At 28.8% G+C, this 5,929-nt stretch overlaps 1 long non-coding RNA gene across 4 annotated transcripts; it reads left to right on the forward strand.

Annotated features, from left to right (window-relative positions):
* Window positions 1-867: 867 nt before the first annotated feature.
* LOC133815908 (uncharacterized) lies at window positions 868-5,284 on the forward strand. Of its 4 annotated transcripts, XR_009884900.1 has the most exons (4): window positions 868-1,337; window positions 4,232-4,355; window positions 4,897-4,931; window positions 5,084-5,284. It is a non-coding gene; the product is annotated as an uncharacterized LOC133815908 (long non-coding RNA). The 4 variants fall into 4 exon arrangements; XR_009884897.1 differs by lacking the exons at window positions 4,232-4,355; window positions 4,897-4,931; window positions 5,084-5,284 and adding exons at window positions 3,718-3,806; window positions 3,881-4,196 and having other exon boundaries at window positions 873-1,337; XR_009884898.1 differs by lacking the exons at window positions 4,232-4,355; window positions 4,897-4,931; window positions 5,084-5,284 and adding exons at window positions 3,718-3,806; window positions 3,900-4,194 and having other exon boundaries at window positions 874-1,337.
* Window positions 5,285-5,929: the final 645 nt, after the last annotated feature.

The following is a 5,929-nucleotide window of genomic DNA, read 5'->3' on the forward strand; positions in this document are numbered from 1 at the left end:
CTAAAAAAAATAACCAATTGCTATGATACCTGGTTACTTAGTCAGGTGTGAAAACAAAATCAAATCTAAACAAAAAATATAAATTAATCGCTACTGGTTACACCTAGGTCTAAAAAAAATCTGATATGAATAAAATGATTCAGACATCATGGTACCTAGTTACTTAAACAGATTTGGAAAAAAAAAATCCAGAAAAATCAAAAGTTTTGTTTGCTTGTTTTTTTATTTCTTGTACTTGTATTCTGAATAAATTTTGTAAACCTATCGATACATTTTTTGAGCAAACGTTCTACTTCTATTTCTTTAAATAATCAATAAACACATAAATATTTATGTTAGAACCTTATTTGATGAATGTTTGGCTGTTAAACCTATTGATCTAAACATCACAGAGAAGAACCTTTTGACAACTTTTGCCCTTTTCAACCAAAAAAACTAACCAGCTAACCTAAGCTTTCATATGTTAAAAGTACCCTAAAATATTCAACTACCTAGCTTCTTATACTACCCTAGTCTACACTAAATAATAGCAGTCAACTTTTCTTAAGTACATTTCTTAAATCAAATCAAATATGAAATCAAGTACCTGGTTACTTAAACAGATTTAGAAAAAAAAAACCCAGAAAAATCAAATATAAAGTTCAAAATCAGATGTGAAAAATAAGAAAACTAGATTTGAAGAAAGAAAAAGAAGAATAAGAAAGACCAAATAAGAAGAAGAAGAAGAAGAACAAGAACAAGAATAAGAAGAAGAAAGAAAGAAGACGAAGAAAAAGAAGAAAGAAAGAAAGAAGAAGAAGAAGAAGAAGAAGAAGAAGAAGAAGAAGAAAATCAGTTCTTCGTCGTCGTTGTCGTTGTCGGAGGCAGCTGGAGGTAGCAACGCTAGAAGAAATTTGAGATGACCATTGAATTGGGAAAGGGAAAAAAAGAAATGAGAAGAGAGAGAGATCATGAGGAGAGAAGAGAAGAAAAAATAAGAAAATTAAGTTTATGGTAATTTATTTACCATATTTTAAACTTTTTTTCCAAAATTTACCATATTTTGTACAATTATTTTTTTTCCCATAAATTTAGAAACTACTTATATTTTTCTCATATTTATTTAAACTTCTCTAATTTCTACGATAAGGTTTCACTTTAGGGAAAGTAAATGAGACCTTCTGTCAAAAAAAAAAAAAAAACTTCCCTCTCTCTCTGAACGAAAAATCATCTACTCTGGCTGGTGTTCTTCCTGCCGGTGGTGACCTCGCCGCCAATCTAATCGCCGGAAGATTCAGCTTTTGTTTCCTCCTTGTAACCTCTTCCTCATCATTGCTACTACTTTCTTAGTCATCTAGGTATGTTTCTTTCTCTTCCTCTAGGTTTTGTTTTCAATTATTATTGTTGTAAATGTCGATCTCTCGATCATGAATTTATTACTATAATTTTTTTAGATGAGTTTTAAATGATGGATCAAGCAAAAAATAATTTAAATAAATTCATTGACAACTACAATGAGGTGTATCCACCTTAAATATATATATATATATATATGTACATATATGATGCATCTTCTTCAACTGTTTACCCTAATAACATTCTCTCTCCCTCTCGCAAAACTACCAGTAGCCTCCAACCTATACACTCAACATTTTTCTCTATGCCACCGAAGACGGAGGCACGACCATTTAGGCTTTTGGAAAAGAACTAAATTTGTTAGCATTGATGGAGCAAAATGCTTTTTATTCATTGTTTCCTACTTGCTTGATTGTTCACAAGAATTATCATATTTATGTACAACTCTTTATTCACGGTTATTTATGTGCCCTGATTCATGATCATATATACATGTTATTAAAATAAAATGTTTATTTCAGTTTGTGCATGTCTATAATTCCTTGCCACACCATCTGTTTGATAGAATTTCTGAGTTAAAGTATTTTTCTTTTTATCTTGTCATTCTTTCATTCTTGACAAATCCAATATATATTCAGTTATAATGCATATTTTATACAAGCTAATTGATAAAACAACAATTGCCAGCCTCCTACAATAGCATAATAGTGTAAGGCCCTCAGTATTATTTAAAAGTTGTGCTTGTTTTTCACAAGTTATATGTTGAGGAGCTTTCTCTTCGTAAGCATGTCTCCTGACTTATTACCCTTCAATACTAAGATTTTTTTAATTTTTGCTGCTTGGCTTTGAAAGCTTATAGGTTAAGGAAACATAAATGATCCTGTGTAAATTATTCTTTGTGCAAGCAACTGTATGTTGGCTTATGCATTTGCATTTTTGTTTGTTGGATGGGTATTGATTCCATGGAAGATGGGAATCTTTGGATGGGTCAACCACTTGTTGCCGTGGCCGGCCTATCACGTTTGGGTAATACTAATTTCTTGTGTCATTTGGGCCTATGCAAACATGTTGGCCTACTGTTACATGTTTATATATGCGTACATATATATATATTAATTTAAAAATTAATTCTTTTGCAGAAAATATTATATATAAATATATAATTGACCTCAATGTATCAGATCTTCTTCGATTTGTGTTTCGTGCTATTTACAATATAGAAACAGACGCAAGCTTTTTATTCATGCAAGTAAATTATCTTTTCTCCAATCTACATGATTTGGTGATCTTTTACATGTATGGGCTTTAAATTATTTAATTGCTGATGCAAGTTTTTTTTTTATTATGACTAGGAAAACTTTATCATGAAATAATCTATTATGTAGTAGCAAAAGAAACTGGTTTCTTTACTATTGTTTTGTGCCATTGGACCTAATTGCTTGGTTTCGAAAACAACATCCTGATTGCTTTAACTGTCATGCCTGAAATGTATCATAACAAAATGGTAATGTCATAAATAATGTATTCTACTTATATGACTGAATAACTTCTTTTAACTTTTTTTTTTATCACAATTCATTGTTTTTGGTTTGATTTTATTGAGCTTCTGTTTAGTATACAACCTTATATGCTCATTTTCAACTATTATTAGAATCATTGGGAATTATCTTGAGTATTTTGCTTGTTATGCATTCTTTTGTTTACTTAGATATAATAGGAAACAAGTATTATTAGAATCATTGGGAATGGAAACCATAAATTTTTCTTCATTTATATATAGTGCTCCACCATTTCTTTCTTTCTACTATTATTTCAGTATGAAGATTCAAAAGGGTGAAATAAAAATATCACTTAATTACACTATGTTTTTAGATTGGTGATTGATGATATATATGATTGTTGTACTATATAGTAAATTTAGTTTACTCATCTTTCCTTGAATGTTGATATGCGTGACTTCTCTTTGCCCAACTGTGCTTAAGAGGGAGCATTATGTCAGTACATTTGTTTTTTATTTTATTTATGAAGTTGGAATGGTCTACTTCTTTCTTTGGTTATTTATGTTGATATTAAGAGTTTGCTTTGGTTATTTGGCTTTATGAATTTCTTACTGTTTGGCATTATGTCACTAAGCTTTATGTTTTTGATATACTGTTGTTCAAGTATTACTTTGTTGTGGTTGAATGTGACTCAATTTCTACAGAAAAATTACCTTTACAAAGCTTGTGATAGGTTGAGTTTGAAAGATCATTGAATGTATTCCTTGTTATTTGGCTATTTTTTTTTCATGTTCATAATAATGGTGTTGGCTTCTATTCTGCATTCCTGGTTGCGGATTGGTGCAATTATGCTATTTGTAATTTATGTTTAAATTTTATTCAGCATATAATGTTGAATGGATGTCAACATATTTTATGAAGATCTACTTTGAAATTTGAAAGCAAAAGTACCTTGAGGGAGGCATTGGATAAGTAAGATATTTTTTTCTTGGTGTTATGGAGTATATAATATTCTTATTCTAGAACAATGCAGTATGCTATATCAGTCAATTAAAACCATTTCAGGTCTGATCAAATTAAGGCAGTAGAAATCCTTAGGAGTTTCTGCATAATCTTAGCAACATCAGATAGTCTTCGCTTGATATGCACATATGAAAGTTAAACTCTATTGGCCTCAAGAGCTGCATTGAGACTACTAAGCTTTTAGAATATCTTTATGCTCTAAATTTGAACTCTTGCCACCAAACAAATTTTAGATTCCAAATTTACAATTGGCTTAATTGTATTCAAATGATGTGAGCAGCTGCTGCCCTGTTTTCATGAAACTTTGGTACTTTAAATGATTTATTTTTTTCCAATTCTTCTTGAAAATGTGTTTCTTTTTTTATTTGACAAAGCTATTCAAGAGACACTATTATCACCATTCACAGTCCACTGACCATCCCATCCCTGCTCAAGAGGAGTTGTTCTGGGATTTTCATGGCTGCTAAATCTAACTAAGTAAAGCTTTTCTTAGAGAAGGTAAGCTCAGGATCAAGTTCTTTCTCAGTTGTTGAGTATTTGTTTTGTGTTATGATAGGTGAAATTACACCCTGTTTTGCATTCTTAGTTTTCATGTGTGTATTTATATAAAAGTTTCTTTCGAAATTTTAGAATCATATAGACAGATCCTTATGTTACTTGAATTCTTCCATGCAGTTTTGAGAGTCTATTTTGGCTTGGGTAGTATTATATATCCTCTTGCTTATTAGGGAATGCAAAATGTGAGGATTATTTTTACTGCTTTAATTATTCTCCGAATGTGCATGCTATGGCAAATCCTCAGTAGTTTTAATTAAACCGTTTCAGCAAATTTTTCTGCAAAATCTCTTAGGAATAGTAAATAGTCTTAGCTTGATGTGCCCATATGAAAGTCAAACTTTATTGACCTCAAGAGTTTTATCTGAGACTACAATTATGGTAAGTTGTGTAGAATATATTCATGCTCTAAGATTTTTATCAATGTTTAAGATTTTTTAAGCTTGTTATTTAATTTTTTCCCTTTGCTTTTTGGTTGATGCAGTACAAACAAACCAATCTATAATTATGTATAATTCTGTGAGTATTGCTCACCATGTCTTCTCCTTACAATGAACCTTACATTTTAAAGAAAAATTATATCCTAAACTTTTTTTTTACTTGAGACATGTTAATTAGACTTGTTGTGACCTGGTTTATTGGTTTTAAGTTTGTGTTCCAAATTTGGTCAGGTACTTCCTACTATATAAAGTTTCTTCGGAGTATACCACATGATCCAGTGATGACAGATTTGAATTCGACTACAAAATTTTACAAGTGTTTTTTTTTTTGGTGTACTACTTTTATATATTAGCTTAACTTTTTAGTTAATATTTTAGAAATGTTTTGTATTACACTTAATTACTAATGTAATGATATTAATATTTTGTGAATATTTGTTTTTGTAATAGATTTTATCAAAATATATACATAATAAAATTTATTAAAATATTATATAAATAAAAAATAATAATTTGTTTTAAAATATATGACAATAATAAATGCTATTACATTTATAATATAACAAAAAGAAATTGTTATAAATTCATCATTTATAAAATATTATAGTGTTTTGTTTAGAAAATTACAACTATAACCAAACATTATCATTAATATAAACAAGCCTGAAATGTTATAAAATAAGTTATAATAATATTTTTTATAACTCTTAAATAATGTTATGAACTAGGCATAATTGTTTGCACGTGACATAATATTTATAAGCTTGAAAAATAGATATTGTATGTATATTATAACAAAGAAAAACTGTTATAAAATAGTTAATTATAACATTATTAATAACACTTGAAAATTATTATAAAAATGTCTGGACTTTTAATAACACGGTCAATGTTAGCATTTGATAAAGTGTTAGAAACTGTTTTTGATCACTTTTTCAGAGTTATTCTAAATGTTTTTTTCTTGTAGTGTGAGTTCATTTTTTGAAAATTTAACTAATTAGTTTTTTTTTGTGTGTATTTTATGTTGTGTTTTATTTTGATATGCTTAACTAAATAGTTTATCATGTTTTTTGTTTG

Source organism: Humulus lupulus, chromosome 2, assembly GCF_963169125.1.
Source record: "Humulus lupulus chromosome 2, drHumLupu1.1, whole genome shotgun sequence".
NCBI classification, from domain to species: domain Eukaryota; kingdom Viridiplantae; phylum Streptophyta; class Magnoliopsida; order Rosales; family Cannabaceae; genus Humulus; species Humulus lupulus.